Source organism: Felis catus, chromosome B2 (genome assembly GCF_018350175.1).
Source record: "Felis catus isolate Fca126 chromosome B2, F.catus_Fca126_mat1.0, whole genome shotgun sequence".
Lineage (NCBI taxonomy): Eukaryota > Metazoa > Chordata > Mammalia > Carnivora > Felidae > Felis > Felis catus.
This window is the reverse complement of record NC_058372.1, coordinates 91,850,523-91,870,825: the sequence shown is the minus strand read 5'-3', so window position 1 is coordinate 91,870,825 and position 20,303 is coordinate 91,850,523. Positions and strand designations below refer to the sequence as shown.

General features: G+C 34.4%; 1 pseudogene; it reads left to right on the top strand.

Annotated features, from left to right (window-relative positions):
• Positions 1-19,180, top strand: part of LOC101089693 — a 29,713-nt pseudogene extending 10,533 nt beyond the window's left edge.
• The last annotated feature ends 1,123 nt before the right edge of the window (positions 19,181-20,303 follow it).

Below are 20,303 nucleotides of genomic sequence, written 5' to 3'. Positions count from 1 at the left end.
CTGCCCATTGCCATGTAACTTGCAGGGCTTTCCTATGGGAGGAGCATACTTCCTGTTCTTGTCAGGCTTGGTCATGAGAATTTGTTTGGCATAAGAATTTGAGTAGAAGTGACATATGACAGTTTTGAGGAGAACCTTTAACACTCATTACATGTTTCAGTAGCTTACTTGAACTTTTCCATCTGTTCCAAAGCCAGCATGCCTCAATAGTGTTGATCCCATTGAAAACACATACCACTAAAGCTCAGCAAACTTGCAGTCTAAATGTAATGAGAGAAAATATATCTTTGTTTGAAAGCCACTGATAATACAGTCATCAATTCCAGATGATTCAATAAACAATCTCAAAAACCAGATTTCTACATAGCAATATCTCAATACCTTCCATGTCAAAAGTGATTCATGTATGTATCTCATTTTGCAGACATTTGTAAACCTATGTAATTTAACTTCCCCAGAATATTTGTGTGCATGTATCTGAACATAATAAAGCAATTCATCCTGACACAAGAACATAAAGTAAAATATTATTTGATATTTTAATGCATCAGATGAAAGATGCATCAGCTGACTGTAATTAAATTTATACTACTTATCTATTTGTATTTGGTGATTATCAAAATACCACATACTAAATTGTTAAAATTGGATGGTTGAAATAAACAAACTCATTTGGCAATCTTTTTACTTCACAAACTCCCTAATAACATCCCCCAAAATTGTAATTAGCATTGTTAGTGCCAATGGTTCATCAGAATTGATTAGTAATAGATTGTAATAAAGGAATAAATGATATATTGAGTGTTTAATCAATTTCAGAAATCTTTCTATGACTTTAAACCTTACTCAGATACAATATAGAAAGTAACATTAAGTAAATATTAGCTTACTTTCAAAATCATTAAATCATTTATTTAATGATTTTGAAATCATTTAAAATTCATTTTCAGATATTTTTTCCAGATTGGTTAGAAAAATATACGATCAAGATACTATATGCAATAAGTGTTAAAAATATAGATATAACCATTTTATTTATTCACCTTATATAAAAAGAATTAATAAAAGAAACATTGAAATATTGCTAATTAGGCTGGTTTTAGGATTCCCTCCACAATGTAGGGCAAGGTAGCCCAGCACCCCCACACTTTGCTGCCTCCAGCCTTAGACTGTCCTGCAAGCTGAGCCCTAGGCTCACCGCTTCTTGCCTCAGCTCCCAGCCTCTAAGTGGTGGCAGGAGACAAAGCTGTAGATAAAACTTGCCTACTGTTCAGTTAGTTACACAACCAGCGTATTTCCTAGAGAATATATCCTCGCTGTCTTTTACAACTACTCAGCTAGTGTATGGTAGACGGAACACCGGTGAAATCTGAGTTTATGGGATACAGCTGGACAAGTAGATTATGACCGATTATGTCCCCGATCCTGTCTGCAAAAAGATGAATTCTTAATTTGTTTTTGTGAGTCCTGCATCTTTTGAAAATGTTCAAGCAAAGTGGTACCCTGAACTGCGACACCACTGACCCAACACCCCCATCATCCTGGTGGGGACTAAACCTGATCTCAGGGACAACAGACATGATTGAGAAACTAAAGGAGACGAAGCTGATTCCCATCACCTACCTGTAGGAAGTGACCATGGCTAGGGAGATGATGTTGTAAAATACCTGGAGTGCTCGGTTTTCACACCTGTGAGGCCTCAAGATAGGGTTTGGTGAAGCTATTCTGGCAGTTCTTTGCCCCTCTCCTGTCAAGAAAGAGGAAGAGAAAATGCCTACTGTTAGAAATGTCTGGGGGCGCCTGGGTGGCTCAGTCGGTTAGGCTACCGACTTCGGCTCAGGTCATGATCTCACAGTCCGTGAGTTCGAGCCCCGTGTCGGGCTCTGTGCTGACAGCTCAGAGCCTGGAGCCTGTTTCAGATTCTGTGTCTCCCTCTCTCTCTGACCCTCCCCCGTTCATGCTCTGTCTCTCTCTGTCTCAAAAATAAATAAAAAAATAAAATAAAATAAAATAAAAGAAATGTCTGGCCCTTCTCCTGCTCTGTCCTCCTTGGAACCTTTTTACACTTTTCTCAAAGACAGTGGAGCTTTCCCACCCAATGCCAAGTTTTTGTTATAGTTTAGTTTTTCTATAAAATCATTTTGAACCAATCAGTAATTTTTAGGTTTTCTTTAAAGTGTAAGACTTTACACTTTCACATTACATTAAAATTTAGCCCTAAAATGGCAAGCTTCCTTAAAGCCTTATTTTTCAAAAGCTCTTATTCTTGCTCAGATTGAGAGCTGCCAAAACACCTTGGGAACTAAATTGCATTGTTGTGCTGAGAGCACTAAGCACTAAACCATTAAAGACCTCTTTGTCTTTAATATTTTTATTTATTTTTGAGACAGAGAGAGACAGAGCATGAGCAGTGGAGGGGCAGAGAGAGAGGGAGACACCAAAGCAAGCTCCAGGCTCTGGGCTGTCAGCACAGAACCTGATGCAGGATTCGATCTCATGGACTGTGAGATCATGACCTGAGGTGAAGTCGGACTTTTAACCAACTGAGCCACCCAGGAGCCCCAAGACCTCTTTGTCTTTAAGAAGAGACTGCAGAATCTAAAGCTTGGAAATGCAGACACTTCCTAACTAGTTTCTGATAAGAAAGTTTAGAGCCTCCTTCATGAAATGTTAACATTTAATGCACCCATAATTTATCAGACTGTGTCCACTCCCTAACACTTACTGTAGGTCATAATGGAATGAGTGTAATGACTCAACTCTTTAGATCAATCTTTTTGATTTTGCAGTGAGATTTAAAACAAACAAACGAATGAACACAAACTTTAGTGTATTTGTTTTTGCTGATATTTTGAACAGACCTCACTCCTGCATCCCTCTGATGAAGTATCTGCTCTAGCCATGCGCACGGGGTGGAGTGGGCTTGGCACCTGATGTGATCAAAGAATAAAGACAATATTTTGACAAAATCTGGAGATTATTTACACTATAATTCATCAAAATGTGTAATAATTAAAATGTGTAAATGTTTCGCCAGTAAAAGGTTAATCTCTGTCAAATGCAGTAAATGAAAAAAGGTAGGTATTATCATTAAGTGTTTTAAGCTTTTCGGTTTTTCAGTAAAGTTGCTAATCAGCTAATCATAAAATGGAGGTTATCTGGAATTATTTTTGTGGACCCATTGTAATCACAAGGTCCTTAAAAGTAGAAGCAGGAATTCGAAGGGAAAATCAGAAATGGCAGCATGAAGACTGGCACAATACGGCAAACTTTGATGATGAAAGGAGGGGCCATGTGTCAAGAAAAATTGAACCACTAGGACAAACAAACAAGAGACAAAGAAATGGATACTAGAGTCTTACTCCAGAAAGGAGTGCACCATAACAATGCTTTAATGTTAGCCTGTGAGATCTATATCAGACTTCTGATCTACAGAACTGTAAGATTTGTGTTAAGTCACTAAATTTGGTATAACTTATCACAGTGGCTATAGAACGTTAATACATCTATCCAATACATCTCATTGCAGTCTTGAGCAGTATGAAATTTTATTATATTCAAATTATATTGAGAATAAAAATAGAAAAAGAAGAAGAAAATGGAAAAAACTAAGAAACAAAATTGAGATTATTTACATCCTATCTGTAAAAGGGGTCTTCCTCTTCACATTGTGTCATAGACTCTAAGGATAAAGTTCTCTTTTGGCTAGCAAAAGAGTGGACACAGGATTAAAATAAGAGATGGCTAATGTCCAGGAAAAAGACAAGAGCCCCAAATAAGGGTCCTTGCCCCATATTTATTCAGATCAGAAGGCTTACAAACGTGATGGGCATGCACAAAGAGACAAAGAAAGAGTGAACATTAACTTGGGGACATGAGGGGGGAAAGGGGGTTTTGAAGATATACAGTGTTTGGGGTTTGGGTCAATATAAAACAAAATCTGGGTGCCAGGCAGATGGGTAGATGGTTGTTAACAGCAGACAGGAGGCGCCATGCCTGTTTATCTTTGCTAGCCTAGGGGTTGAGACAGATGGGGGAAATAACCTCAGGGTTAATAAGACACCTTTTCTTTTGTTAACCATCTCCACCCCAGGCTGCTTTGCCTACAGTTCAGCAGTCCATAGTCCAGTTCATCAGTTTACCTAACCTGGCCCTATTCTCCTATGAAAGCAGCTTTCTGCAATAGTACTAAATTGGGGGTGCTTTCACCCTGAATATCTAATCTTGTTATTCCTATGTATTGGACACTTTTGCGCCATTTCTATTTCAGGCCTTTGCCTCTCTCTCTGTATCCCTTCCCTATTTTGGGGTACTTTTGCATCTCCCTATCCCTGGCACTTTTGTGCCTCCCTATTCTCAGAGTGTCTTTACAACCCCCTATTCTTGGAGTGCCAATCTGTTTTACCCAAATTCGGGTGTGAGCATTTTATGACTTTGTAATTTCTTTATGCCTTGTTAACCCCTTGGTGTAAGCTGAGAGGATTCCTAAACTTATCCACCACAACATTGTTATAACTAGATATAGTCACCTACATTTTGCAAATTACAATAAATGTAACTGGTATAATTTAAACAACCTTCTAAATTCCAATTCATTCAGTAAACTGCTAGCAAATTACTTTTTTAAAACCCTTTTTATTTTTTATTTCCTTCTTTCTCAGAAATATTTGCTAGCATTACATTAGCTAAGGAATAAAATACCTATGTTTTAATATGGTACTTTATACATCTAACATCTGGAGTTAGCTTTTTAATATCTCTTCTAGTATTCTGACAAGAGAATTTTCTGTTCTAGTTGATCTGGTCTACACTTATCCAGGTGTTGTTTTTTTGTTTTGTTTTGTTTTGTTTTTTAAACTTTCATATTAGGTTACTTTTTCTAACTTTGTACCTCTATACAAATCTACTGTTTATGGAAAATTTTTGAATTTCTGATGGCCATTCATTGACTCATTCAACAAACACATATCCATCTAGTAGTATAGATATATGATAGTGTGTATCTATAAATAGTATGTCTATAGTACAGCTCTATATCTGCATATATAGTACAAATACATAGATAGCAGTAACGTAAAGAATCACTTGTTGTGAGGAAAAGACAGAGATCAGGAGACTGGTTTTGAGGCTAACCTTTTTCCAAAGAAAGGAAAATGCATAAAGATTCATACTTATTTACTACTGCATTTTTAAGTAGTGATGAATGTACCTAATGTGTTTAGATATCTGCAACATATGTATTGTTATATCAAAATACCTATGATTTCTACTGGTGACAAAGCATTAGTTTGTAATCATATTACTGTAAGTTGTAATCATCATAATGGAAATTGCATTGTTGTGCTGAGAACACTAAGCACTAAACCATTAAAGACCTCTTTGTCTTTAATATTTTTATTTATTTTTGAGACAGAGAGAGACAGAGCATGAGCAGTGGAGGGGCAGAGAGAGAGGGAGACACCAAAGCAAGCTCCAGGCTCTGGGCTGGAGATTGGTGAAAATGAAAACATAATATTTCCCATCCATGTTCAGGGATCCTTCGAGTTAGATCTACAGATCTCAGTTTGAGGACCCTGTGGTCCAGGCCTAGATCCAATGATCCAGGATTAACTTTCCATAAATGCCTTTCCTTAAAGTGCAAGTCATGATTTTGTGGTTCGTCAATTTGAGCGTTGTGTCCAGCTCCTTGCTAACAGAATGGAGCTTGCTTAGGATTCTCTTTTTCATTCTCTCTCTGCCCCTCCCCCTCTTGTGCTGTCCCTGTATCTCAAAGTAAATAAACTTAGAAAAACAAAGACTATGAAGAACAACAGTCATTCAGTATAGATTTATAAGTGATCCAGATAATGCAATCATTCTAGCAGACTTCAGAATAAGTATGGTTAATATGATCAAGGAAATAAAGGACAATATAAAAAATTCTACCAAAGGACTTAAAACTATAAAAGAAGAACCAAGTGTATATTTTAGAACTTAAAGCTACAATAACTGAAATTAAAATCACCAAAGCTCACAGCATCACTTTATTGAAAAGACACTTCTCTCTTTCTATTTTGAGTTTCCAGAGTAATCAAAATCATTGAGCAACTGCCTCTTTTAGCTCTTACTGCTTCTTGTCACTTTTCCCCCAAGAATTCTTTATCTGCTCAGTCTCTAGAGTCTTCACCTCCTAAAACTCCTCCTATTATATGACTTCAGCTGTTACACCACCCAAGATTTCCAGATTAATGTTCTATGTCATCCTTCACAATTTCTGATCAATTGCCTTTGAATGGGTATAGTATTCACAACAAATTTGACAAGTATTTACTTATCAACATTTTTCTTGACCTTTTAAAAAATTGTTTCTCCAAAAAAGAAATAAGCTCCTTGAGTATTTGTGTTCCTTTGAAACCTAAAGTATTCAATGCTGTGATTTTCATATGGTAGACATACAAAATATATTGACAAATACAACTTTTACGAGAATCCTTATTTAGTTTAGTGACACATTATTACAGTTTCAGAACAAATGCAAGCATTCTTAGTATTTATGAAAGTGTCAGGTTTTCAAAATTAATCTTTAATAATCTTTTTCATTATGATGACATCATTTAAATTGTTAATGTTTTAGAAATGACTTACTTGGGAAACTAAAATGTCAATTTTAAAGATCCTTTAGGCAAAGCAGATTTTTTTTTAATTTATGGTCCTTCATTTTGAAGCTAAATAGATTATTTTTTCTCATGTTATTACATTTCACCATTTTAATTATTGAATGTGTTCAGAGATGAAAATGACTATGAAAAGAAATGCCTGCCTTTTTTTTTTTCTTAACAGGCATCACTTACTGATTAGTTTGCTCTAACAGGTACTTTGGGAATGAAACACAGTTATTCTGTGCTTACAGTCTATTTGTCTTCTGAATTACCAGACATAGTCACTAGGCATCCACTTATGCAGCAGAGGAACTAATATTCCTGATGAGGGCAATACATAAGGCAATCTATGCTCCTAGTATGGAATGTGTATAAACAAAATGCAAAAACTAATCAAGCTAACTAGAGTATGCAATGATGAAATGAGATGAGGTATATGAGTTCACTTTTTAACTGGGAAAGCAAGGCACAAATGTAAGCTACTAGAAGCATAATTATTCTCATAACTTCTGTTTAATGGTCTGTTGAATTTAAAAACACCTCCAAATTTCATATTAAATGTTATATATTGATAACAATTGTAAAAATATTTCACATGAGTGAAAGCTCAAAGGAAAATGGCAGGCCAGAATGTTTAGCACCTCAAACACAAAGAATCGTAAAAGGGTGGGGGAAGAATGTGAGAGAAAAAAGAAGGGGGGAAGGGATAAAACAATTTTCACACAGGATAGTATGGCTGAAGTTGAAAAGCAAAGTAGCACAAAAATATTTTATGTAATTATTATTATTATTATTATTATTATATAAAGCCATCGGAGTTGAGCTCTGATGAGCTTAATATGAGTAGTTATATTTCGTACAAGTCCCAGTGTACCTCAGCACTCTGTAATCAACCACATCACATTTCTCTACTGAAAGATGAACAGCATTTTCAGAGCTGTTTAAATGCTGGAAAAGAGTATATACAGTTATACATTGGGAATACCTCATTCAAAATCATGAATTCGAAAGAAATCCTTTGAGTATATCTTGAGATCTATGTTTGAGATTATATTATGAGGTAAAATAGGGTCAACTGGCCTGTTTTGAAGAAACAGACCCAAATATATGTGCTTTACTCTTCTTTTCTCCATGTACATTTCCCTGCTTTAACTTCCATCAGATTGTGGATTTTTATGTAGGCAGCTGCTCATCAGCAGCTTTTTAAACCACAGGATGATAGGAAGCATATCAGTTTAAAAACATGTCAACACAACTTTAATTTCCTCCACGCTTTATTTACCCTTCCATTCATATGGCTTCATAATATTAAAAATCCCAAAAACCTTGTTTTATAATATGACCCAACTCAAAAGTACACAATGGGAAAATGCATTCTCTGGTTTTAATATCAAGACGTCTCATGTTAGCCCCAATGGTTGTTCTTTGCTTTATAATAGAGATTATGACAATAACAATTTTACTTTTATTTTCTTGGTCTTCAAAGGTTGAATATGAAACATTAATATTTTGGAAAGTCTGTTTTCTTCCTTCACCAAGAAATTCTAAGATTTGTCCATCCAAATGATTTTTGGCCTTTAATGTAGTGAATATATTTCAACCACATAAAAATATTTATTTGGGAGTGGTCTAAGGTAAATACATCCAGTTAAAACGGCTTAACTATTGTATATTACCATTGTCTTCAAACTTGTTCTTTTTATATGCTTTAATTTTGAAGGATTGCTTTTCCCTGCATTTATTGGGGCTTTAGCTTTTTTTTTTTTTACATTAGTGACCTGTATAAGTGCTAAATGGAGGCACAGAGACATAATGTCTTTAGGAAAAGAGTCATACATTTGGAGTGAAATGTGTTTGCCTCTTAACTGTGCAACGTTTAGCTTATGAAATATACTTAAATTCTAAAAAATCAATTTCCTTAGTTAAGACATAGCACAGTTTACAGAAAAAATGTAATCATATGCTTTCTTTATAAATCACTAGCTTAATAAGCACATAAGTTTTACACATGAAAGCATTTTTAATTATAAAAGCCTTAAAGTACATAAAATAATACTTTAATAGACTAGGCTGTAGGAAGTATATTTATACATCCAAAGTTTGTGCATTCAAAATAAAAGTGGATAATATTGGGCATTAAATGTGAAATGATAAAATAGTTAAGAGTCTATAAATTAGTTCATATTGAATTCACTAATTGACAAATAAGCATATTAACTAATTTCCACTATTTTAGGAATACTAACCACCTTGCCAAGAGCTTTATTTTTAATTTGTAGTTAAAATAATGCAAGTTTGGAAAATTTCATTTGAAATGTGAAGCAAGATACAATTAACAGGGGAAATGCATGTGCAAATTAATGGTTGTTTTCATGAGGGGTTTAATCTTCATGTTCATTGAACAGTAGGTGTTACTATAATGAAATCTTGATCCTAGGTGTATAAAATAAAGAATACATACTGTTTAAACTAAAATATTTTGATTTACTTTTATACTGACTCTCTTCCATGTTATATTTCTGACTTTTGTATGAGAAAGTCAAAACTCATTTCAGGCTTAAAAGAAATTCAGGTGGTATTAAATAAAATTTCAATACTTTTTAACATGTCTTGTAGGTAGATTTTATTTAAAAGGAAACAAATATGTAGAGAATTAAAGAAATATATTGAGTTTACACACAGATACTGCATCAAAATTAATTCCATGGAGTCACTGAATATTGAAAATACATAGAAAGAAACAATAAAATGAGGTATGTGTAAACCTCCCAGGTTAACCTATAGTAGATGCTATTTTTAATAACGTCTCTAAATAACTTTCTCTGCCTGTACCACTTGCTTTCAATCTACAAAAATTAAAGACAATTTCATGATTAATTTAAAGTAAAGTAGCATAGTCTGTCAAAATACATTAGAAGATAAAAGCATCTAAAATTGTGGAACAACCTTACTTCTTTCTTAACAACAACAACAAAAAACAATCAGCAACATCAATATTTTAAATGGTAGTTTTTAAATATTTGCTTTTGCTAAAACAGTATGAAGATATACATGTGTTGTTGCTTCAGTAGGAATACTTCCAATAAATTAATTTAGTCTGATTTCCTTATCAACATTTGTAAGGTAATTAATAACCCTTGTTAATAAGGTAAAAGTATAGAAGCTAACACATATTGGCAAATTCATTATTTAAACATAATGGATGACATTTAAAACTATATGGTACAATAAATCACCTGGATATTCTTTTCACTATAAACTAACTTTAAGTACACAGTTTGAAACACATTTTGATGAGTATTTTATCACATTGCCATCAAAGGAAAAGCCTCTTGGTGTCAAAACCGCTGTTTCATGTCTATGTAGGTTATTTGTGTCTGAGCAAACTCATTTATGAGTTTTGGGCAACTTTGTAGGTGAAAAACTGTTCTATGCCATGAAATTATGACTGATTTCAATATTATTTTTGTTCTGTTTTGGGCATATATACAAACTATCTCCTTTCGTTTTTTAAAATTAAACCAGCTTTTAGGTATATTATTAATATATTTAGATTTAGATCAGAACTTGATTTTAAACTTTGAATATTTATTATATAAATAATAAATTTATTATATAAATTTCACTTTATTATATAAAATGTTTTATATTATGTTTGCCTGCCCAAGGCCACCTGTACCGAACTGAATAGATGTGAATAAGATGCACAAATTGTATTATTGATCAGAGAAGAATGGAATGTGATGGACCTTCATGATGGGAATTATCAGAAGAACCCACTCTGTGACAGGGCAGGATATTTTTATCAGTTGTCACTGTGGTCTGTAAACTTACAGGGGAGCATATGAGAAAGCATATACTTTCTCCTTGGAGGAAGCAGGGCACATAGACAGTTTGTAAAACCCTCACAGTTGGTTTCAATATTTCTACACAATAAGCCATTGACCTAGAACACTAGTTTTCAAAATACTAGTTTTAACACTACTTAGTAGTAAAATCAGATCCATTTGGAGGACATGGTAAAACACAAAGTTGTGGCCCAACCCCAAGATTCTGTTTTGGTAATTCTGTGGTGGAGTCTCAGAATTCACAATTCTAGTAAGTTCCCAGGTTTTGTTGATGTGGCTGGTCCAGGGCCCATGCTTTTGAGAGCCACTGCCTGAGAAGGTACTGTCTTTCTAAGGCCCAGCCATCCTTGTGACACAGAGTCAGGGGTGGGGGATGTTTTTGTTTTTTGTTTTTGTTTTTGTTTTTTCCATTGATGATTCTACTCTCAATGATGATTCTACTCTCTGGATCTTCAACTGATATTAGATACCTAGGTCTGACTTTTTCTATACCAGAAAGATAAAGGGCTGACAATTTTTATATTCTCCTACTATATCTATCATATAGTAGACATGAGGATACTAAAGTGGGTTAGCTGGGGTCTTCTAACTAGTATAACCTAGAGTAACCTAGTGGAGTTGTAAAGAGATAATACATGATAAAAATGTTAAGTCCGTGGTAAGAAATGTTCAAGGAATATAGAACATAGAGGAAAGGCAGCTAATGCAACAGGGGAATCTGAGTCAAAAAAGGCGTTGTGAAGTTGCATCTTAAAAGATGAATGGCAGTTGCCCAGTGAAATATTTTTAGCAATGGAATACTCTGTGATGTAACCTAGCCCACTTTTTCTGATATGTGTGAAACAAGTAGGATGAAAAGAAATTTTCTTTAGAATCTCCCCACAAAATGATTGACTCTGGGCTATGCCTTGTTCTTTTCTTCCTCTTTATTATCTTGCCCCAGTTGGAATAAGTTTTTGTTTGTTTTTGTTTGCTATGTTTGTTTATTTAAGTTGAATTGGAGTTGTATTTGTATTCCCAAACAAATTCTAACTTCATTAAAAAAAAGTATAAGACTTCTTGACTCACACTTGGAAAAATTACATCTTCAAAAGTTCCAAATAAATTTGTAGGTGTTATTTTTCAATCATAGAAAGAAATAAGAATATAAACACAAACAGGTTCACTCATATCTCCTACCCAAGGAATAATGGATCACAGGAAGGATACAGACATGAATCTGGTTTCTTGTTGCCCTGTGCTTGTGCACTATAGGAGTTAATATGACAGCAAGACTGGCTCTGTCTTTTGTAGGGAAAAATCTTAGCCATTCTACAAGAGTACTTATTGACACTTCTGTCTCTTCCACCACATACTCCTTAGGAATTTGATGGGATTTTTTGTGTAGGAGAAAATAAAACATAAATGTTTGCTAACTAGAGATAATACTAGCAAGATATTTACTGGAGTCATACTGGTTTTAGCCAAATCAATTTGAGTTTAAAGCAATTGTTCTTATATATTTCATTACACATAGAAGCAAAGATTACAGAAAAAAAAAAAAAAAACATTCCAAGCAGAGGAACTATCATGTGTAACAGCATTTAACCATAAATCTGAAGATAAACCCAAGTTGTTATTTTTCCCAGAACATAATATTAGGATAGAAGCAAGGCTATAGTGAAATAGAACAAATCATACTGAGGCCTATGTATCATCAATTGAGACATTGATGAATTCCTCCTATTTGTGTTCATGGTGTGTGTGTGTGTGTGTGTGTGTGTGTGTGTGTGTGTGTGATAATTCCATATAATGCAGCACTACATAGTTATTAGAGATACTATATTTGAATAATAAAAGTAAATCCTGTGTTAAAATAAATGAACACTTAGGTTGTAAAATTGTATATATTATCTTCACTACATTTCCACTCATTTGTTCATAAAATATTAATTAAGAACGCTATCATGTGTCAGGCACTGTTTCATAACACTGAGGATACAGTGTCAAATAACACAATTTCTTGCCCTTACCTAGATTATATTCTGTATCAAAGAGATGGCAACTAATTTGGAAAAGAAGAGGAAACAGATAGTGAAAAGTGTCATGTAGAGAAATAATCTAAAGCCAAATGATCGCAAGTGTAGGTGTTTGGATAGGAAGATCAGGAAAAGGGTAACTCAGGAAGTGAATGTATTATTTATCTATTACTGAGTAACAAATAACCTAAAATGTAGTGCCTTAAAACAATAAGCATTTATTTTCTTAGTTTCTATTGTTTAGAATTTGGGCATTGTTTAGTTGGTTGCTTCTGGCTCAGAGTTTCTTCACAGATTATAGGGCACATTTCAGCTAGGACCCTGGCCTCATCTGAAGGCCAACAGCAGAGGATCACCTCCAGGATTACTTACATGCTTGTCAGCAAAGCACAATGTGTCATTATGTGGGATTGTACACATGGCTGTCTCACAATATGGCAGGTGGCTTCCTCTAGGGCAAGAGTTCCAATAGAGAGTGCGCTTAAGTTGAAAGCCACAGTCTTTGTAACCTAATTTCTTTTTTTATAACCTAATTTCAAAAGTGACGTCCCATATAATTTCTGCCATATACCTATTTATTCTAAGCAAATCAGTATGTCCAAATGGACTCAAAGGAGTAGAATTACACAGTGGCATGAATACCAGGACGTAAATATCACTGAGGGTCACTTCAGAGCCTGCCTAACACAGTAGCATATAAGCTGAGGTCTTATTGCCAAAACAGAAATGAGCCATGACAAAACCAGGGACAAAAATTCTTCAAGTAAGGCAATGACATCATGCATTTTGTAATACCATTTTAACACAATTGTATTTATAGACCCAGAAAACATACACACACAAATATTTTTACCTGTGGCCCTGCCACCCTGGGGTGGCCCGCCTCAAGGTCTAATATGTCTTATTATTCCGTTCACCTTCCTCCCTGGCAGTCCCCCCTGACATAGCCTCTTTCTGTTCAAGTCACCACAACTTTCCAGGTTACCTTTTAAGTCCATCTGAGCTGTACTACTCTTCTTGCAGTCCATTTGGCATCTTTGCCTTTCTAAACTCTGAAAATGCCGGCTGCACTCCAAAACCACATTTTGCACTCTTCTCTGTTAGCACTGTGTGGTGGTCCTACAAGTGTTTGCAGCTGAGTGATATCTGGTGCATCAGCTGTCTCTATGAATCATTCTCTTAAAATATCCCTTATTTGGAACACAGGGAGAGAAGAGGAAGTGCCACAGTGTTGCCTATGGAGAGGGACATCAACGTTTCTTAAAGAACCAAATTATTTTAATTTTTTTGTATTTATATACATAAATGAATGTTGAATGATAGATCAGGAGAGAAAAATCAGTTTTCCTAATTCAGAGCATATCCTATAGATGTATATTACATCTCTATTTGGAAGGAGGAGGTACTAAAACACTAAGACAAAAATATTCCCACGTAACCTCCTGTTACAGTATCATAAATAAAACCTTGATGAGAAACTTTGGTATAAGTATATGATAGATGGATGGCCAGATATATAGAAGGATACACAGATACACAGATAGATCGATTAGATGATCTAGAGATTTATTTTCCATATTTAAGGTTATTTAAAGAGAATTGCCTGTGTAAAGAATTACTGGATAATACATATGAAACATTTTCTCTTCATAAAAATATTTTTTAGAAGAAACACTGGACTATTATCTCATGAATAACACAACTAAAAAATAAAAACAGAGAATAAGAGAGAAATAATGAAATCCAGGGTGGTGTAGCGTCAATATTCCTAAGGCGATAAAAAAGTTCAATAGGGCATGAGATAGGAAAGTATAATTCAGCTTAAGATACCATTTTTAAAGATCATAAAATTGGAATATAATATGTAAGAGCAACCCTCATACATTTCAAGGATGAACTTCCTTCAGCATTGAGTGAGAGAGCCAATACTTGGATCATAAATTTCTCTTCAAATGTCCTCTTGGAACATTCTCTTCAGCATTACAGTTTGTCCTATTTCTTCTCATTATGATGCAGTCACTGTTCATGTTGTTGCTGGTCACTGCTTAGAATGATAAACTTTGCCCTTCAGAGGATTTAACTCCTCTCCCCAAGTGTCTGAGTGAGTTGGGTGAAAGGCAGCTTTCCTTTTCTGTCCTTTTTCAGACATTCTCAATCTTCTGTTTACTTTTCCAAATAATTTTATTTTTCCTCAGTCAAGATTCCATATGCACATCAGTCATTTTTTTTCTTGACATTCCATGTTTTTGTCCACAGAAGTATTACTAAGACATAAACAAAAAATAATAGATTTCCTAAAACCTTATTTCATCTCACCGGTGTAGGCAACAATGTTGAATTTATCGTTGTATACTAAGTGTTCCTGCAAATTTAAAAACCATAACAAAGCAATTTCTCATAACTGGGAAAGTAAGCATGATTTATGATCATACATTTAAATATGAAATCCTTATATCTGAATGAAAACAATTTTGAAAGATTCAAAAAAATTTTTGAGAAGACTAACAAGTTTACATGAGGTTGTACATAAAGAGAAGAAACATGTTCTCTAAAAGAAAAAAAATGTTTAAGTATGATCAGTAAGAACAACTAATGTTTCAGGAAAAACAAAGCCTTTAAGTTTTTTCCTCTACACATTTAAAAAAAAAAAAGAAAGAAGAAACTGGGATCTGGATATTGCACATTAATAAAATGAACATGTAGAATACTCCTGATATAAAGCTTTGGTTATTTAGCTAAAATAAAATTGTGAAACTTCTAAACATTTCATAAAGCTTTTAATTATATAATGTTAAAAGTATAAAGTACAAAAGACATATGATTCTGTATTGCCTATAAGAAACTAAATTGGTTGAAATTTCTAAAAAAGGAAATTAACATGGGAATACCATCTGGCTGGGTGATGTACTTCCTGTTATATGAATTCTAGAAAAATTAGAAAAGCTGACACTAAAATATGCGTAATGCAATATTGTTTTGAACACTATCATTATAAATGATAGTTAACATTTTTTTGCCCGTTTTTTGTTTTTTGTTTTTGTTTTTTGCATAGCAGGAACCAGGGTAAGTGTTTTATATGTAAGTCTTGGGAATTAGAAGATCTTAGATTCAAATGTCAGGTGTGCCACTCATTATATGATCTGAGGCAATAACTTAGTCCTTGTGAAATTCATCTCTAATGTGTGATAATAATAGCAAATAGCAAGAAGTGTGGTATATAAGTTAAATGACACAACACACATGGAAATCGCTGGTAAAAAAATTGTTCTCTTTAATTGGCATTTCTAATCTGCAGGAATATGATGAAGCCTGGTTAATTTTTAAAACTCAATAGTTTCAATATTTATACTTATTTTACAATTTGCTGCTACACTAAATGTTAAAACTAAAACAAGTTTCAGAAAAAAAAAACAATTGCTAAAGGTTACTCAAAGGGAAATTATATAAGCAAGGATATTAGTTTATAACTATGCTACATGTATTAAGTCAACACTGAATGCCTGTCTAAAGAGAAAAAAAATATAGCCCAATCTCAAAAAATGTCTCCTATGATTAGGAGTGTTCAAGACAGTGACAAAACACTTCAAAAAAAAAAAAACAAAAAAACAAAACAAAACAGCAAAGGGATGCTGTCTGCAATTATGAGTCTTTTGTTCTTTTTCTTGTCTCTCAGAAGATTAGGCACTGGGAAGATGAAACTCCATAATACAGGAAAATGTAATTGAGACAGCAGGTTTAGAAAAAAATATATAGAAATAAGAAAAAATGATTTAGGCCGAATATAACTCTCTTTCTTGAGTAAGGTAGTTCAAGAACAGAGAGTTCCTGTGTGGAAACTCTTAACAGAGAGAATAAAGGGAGAAACCCTCTTTTAATTCATACAAACAAGAAAAATACAAGGAAACAATTTTAATGGCAGTAGCAGATATTATTTATTTCAGTGATTGGTATAAAAATCATCCCAAAATGAATGCATAAAACAACCACCATTTTATTGTTAGGGCAGGAATTCTGCTAAGGCATACCTGGGAAGACTTCTCCTCATCTCATACCTGGGATCTCAGTTAGAGAGACTCAAATAGCTGTGGGTGAGTTGTACAACAGAAGACAAGAGTTATCTTCATACTCCATTCACATTTCTGTCATTTAGGCTGAGATGATTTATAGATCGCAGTCAACTAGGAATGGTGACCTACCTGTGGTTCCGCCATGTGACTTAAGCTTCCTCACAGCATGGTGACCACTGAGAGGTTGGACTTTTTACATAGTAGCTGAGGGCTACCATGAGTGGGTATTCATGCAAGCATGGCAAAGACTAAAGGTTCAGGTAAGGAGACAGAAAAGTCACCCCTTCTTGGAAGAAGACTAAAAGATATAGTCATGTTTTTAAAACATCGTATCGCTATGTGCCACATTCCCTCAGACTACCTCTGATTTCAGATTTATGTGCAAAAGGCATAGTCCCTGTGTTGTGGCTTCCCAAGGGTATCCTCAGGTTTGGTGATTTGCTAAAAGAACTCACCGAACTCAGAAACACTATAATATTCATGGTCATGGCTTATTACAGTGAAAGGATATAGGTTCAAATAAGCAAATGCAATTTATGCATATGGCAGAGTTCAGGAGGAAGCAGGCATGAGCATCCAATTGTCTGCTCTCAGTGGAGTTGAACAGACAGCCCTTAATTTCTCCAGAAATTAAGTGTGATAACACTTATGGAGTACCGCCAATTAGGGAAACTCATCTGAGCTTTGGTGTCCAAGGTTTTATTGGGGGTCAATTACATAGGCATAGAAAACCTGAATGACCGACCTTAACCAGTGTCCAGCCTCAGCCTGCCCAAATATCAAACTGATGATACATTGTGTCCTAGGGTCCCAGAAGAAAAAACAAACAAACAAAAACAAAAACAAATTCACCATAAATTGCATTGTTAGCATAAACTATCTGCATGGTTCAAGGGCTCAGTACAATACTAATCAGGCAGGATATTCCAAGGGTTTATTGGTTTTCTCTCAACTGCTGGTTAAGATTCAATCATTTCTTTAAAATGAGCCATGTTCAAACAGCCCAGACTGTTGAACAGCCTATTATCGCACAGTAGCTATATCCTTTTGTGTTTGTGCGTTACTGCTTTTGAGTTTGTAATATGGATTTTTAAATTATCACAGTCTACTCTAGGGTAATAGTATACTTTTTAACATGTAGTATCAGTAAAATACAAAAACATAAAACATTCTATTCAAAACAAAGCAATTGACAAAATCTACCTGACAATATTAAATATGGGTAAAGATGAAATAGATGAGTGAGAATATAACATAAGAGTGTAGGGGCACTTGGGTGGCTCAGTCAGTTAAGTGTCTGACTCTTGATTTAGGTTCAGGTCATGGGACTGAGCCCCACACTGGGCTCCACACTGAGCATGGGGTCTGCTTGAGACTCACTCATTCTCTCTCCCTAAGCCTCTCTCCACTGCTCATGTTCTCTCTTGCTCTCCAAAATAAAATTTAAAAAAATAGTATAAACTGGTACAACTGCCATGGGAAATAATTTGTTATTATTTTATAAGGAAACATAAGCATAATTTATGACTGGGTATTCCCCTATTATAGATATATCGCAGATGAACATATACAGATACATATGCTATATGCTCATGGTAACATTGTTCATAGCCGCAAAGTTCTCTTTCGAAAATATAACGGATAGGGGTTTCTGTGAGTTACATACACATTTGAATGTGCAGGAACACAGGGAATAATGTACCAATGAGTCCTTATTTAGGAATCTAACCTAGTGCCTACAGTTTGGAATCTATTGCCCGTTCTCTGGTAAAAGGGACTCCAGGCACTAGTAACTGATTATGGGATCTGGGGCATGTAAATTAAAGGGAGCTTGGGATATTTCTTACTTGAGAGCAAGTAACAGAGCGGAGTAGGGAGGACATATACAAAGGATATAGGATCAAGTTGGAAGGAGTTGATTCATGCAAAATTTGGGACAATTTGAACATTAAGAAGAGTAATGTTTTCAATGGACTGTCACATAGGAATACATGTAAAAGACACAGTGAGTCCATATTGATATACAGAAAGGGAAAAAGGACAGAAAAAAAAAAACTTCCCTTATAGCATTTGTAGTGATTGTTATATCATCTCCTTACTCTGAAAATTGTTATTTAAAAGAAACAAGTCAAACTCTAATTCTCATCCTCAGTTGATGAGAACAGTTCTTCTAATGGAAGAATGCCAACTAAGTAATATAGAAAGGATAACAGAATTTTTTTTTAAAAAAGCAAACATATGTAGCCCCTGGTAAGTAATTGATTCAGGTGATGATCATCAATAAATGTTGAAAACATTAGATATTCACATAGTGCTAAAATAAAACCCTGGTAAGTAATTGATTCAGGTGATGATCATCAATAAATGTTGAAAACATTAGATATTCACATAGTGCTAAAATAAAACCTTATACAGTTTTTGCTATTCACAAATTGGAATACATAGCAGTGTAACATTATTAATACAGGTTCTGCCGGCCTGATGTGTTTCGTGATGGCAGGACACCTGTGAAGAGTCCACACCAGATGAAGTTTCACCTGAACCTAATCAGTTCTTCAAATCTACCTTCCAGTTTTTCGGAAATTCAAGGGATGGAGAAATCAGTTTAGTACCCAAGTGCACAATCAGACAAATCCAGACTACGTAACATTCTACAAGACAACAACCCTTGTTTCTTCAAAATGAAATGCCATGAGGAAAATGTAACAGGGTGATCTCTTTCTTGATTAAAGAAAGCTAAAAAGATATACAGTATACAATGTGTGTATGTTGAAAAAAGCTTTTAAAAAGAGATTTCTGGGGTGTCTGGGTGACTCAGTCAGTTAACCATCCAACGATTTCGGCTCAGGTCATGAACTCACTGTTTATGGAATCTGGCCCTACATCGGGCTCTGTGCTGACCGTGCGGAACCTGCTTGAGATTCTCTCCCATTTTCTCTGCCTTTCCCTCACTGCCACTCTCTCTCTAAGAAATAAATAACTAAAATAACTAACCAACCAAATAAATACATAAATAAATAGATAAATAAATAAAAATAAAAGTTTAAAATACAGTTTGTAATTATGAAGACATTTAAATATATTTATTTTAAAACATTGAAAATAAAATATGCCTGCCTCTAGCTTCTCTCAGTCTCCATACATTCTTCACATTGCTGTCAGAATTAACTTACCAAAACACAGATCCGACTAAGATATTTATTCCTCAAGGCTTAATTTAAATAGCACCTCTTCTGAGAAGTATTATTTAACTCCTCAGAAATAATCCATTGCTTTGTTGTTAGTTAGTTTGTTTTTGTTTTGTTTTAATATCCCCAACTACACAGTTGATACTCTTAGTCTAGTTTTATCCTCAATTTAAAAATTTTTCTTTTCCAACTCTAATTAATGTCTTTTGGTATACAAATGAATGCCTGAGATTTTGTCTGCTAAAACTCAAAACTTAATTTTATAATATCCAAGGTTATGAAGTTAGAAATAGTAAAAATTATTACATTAATATTAATATGTAGGTGTTCAGTGTTTTGAACAAACATTTCATACTTTATATATTAAAAATAATAAACACATTTTAATAAGCACATCTAAAATATTTATTCTTAGACACTTTCAGCATTTTATTTTTAAGCATGAAATCAAATAAAAATACAACTTAATTAAAAATCATTGGGGCACCTGGTGGCTCAGTTGGCTAAGCATCTCTGACTCTTGATTGCTGCTCAGGTAATGATC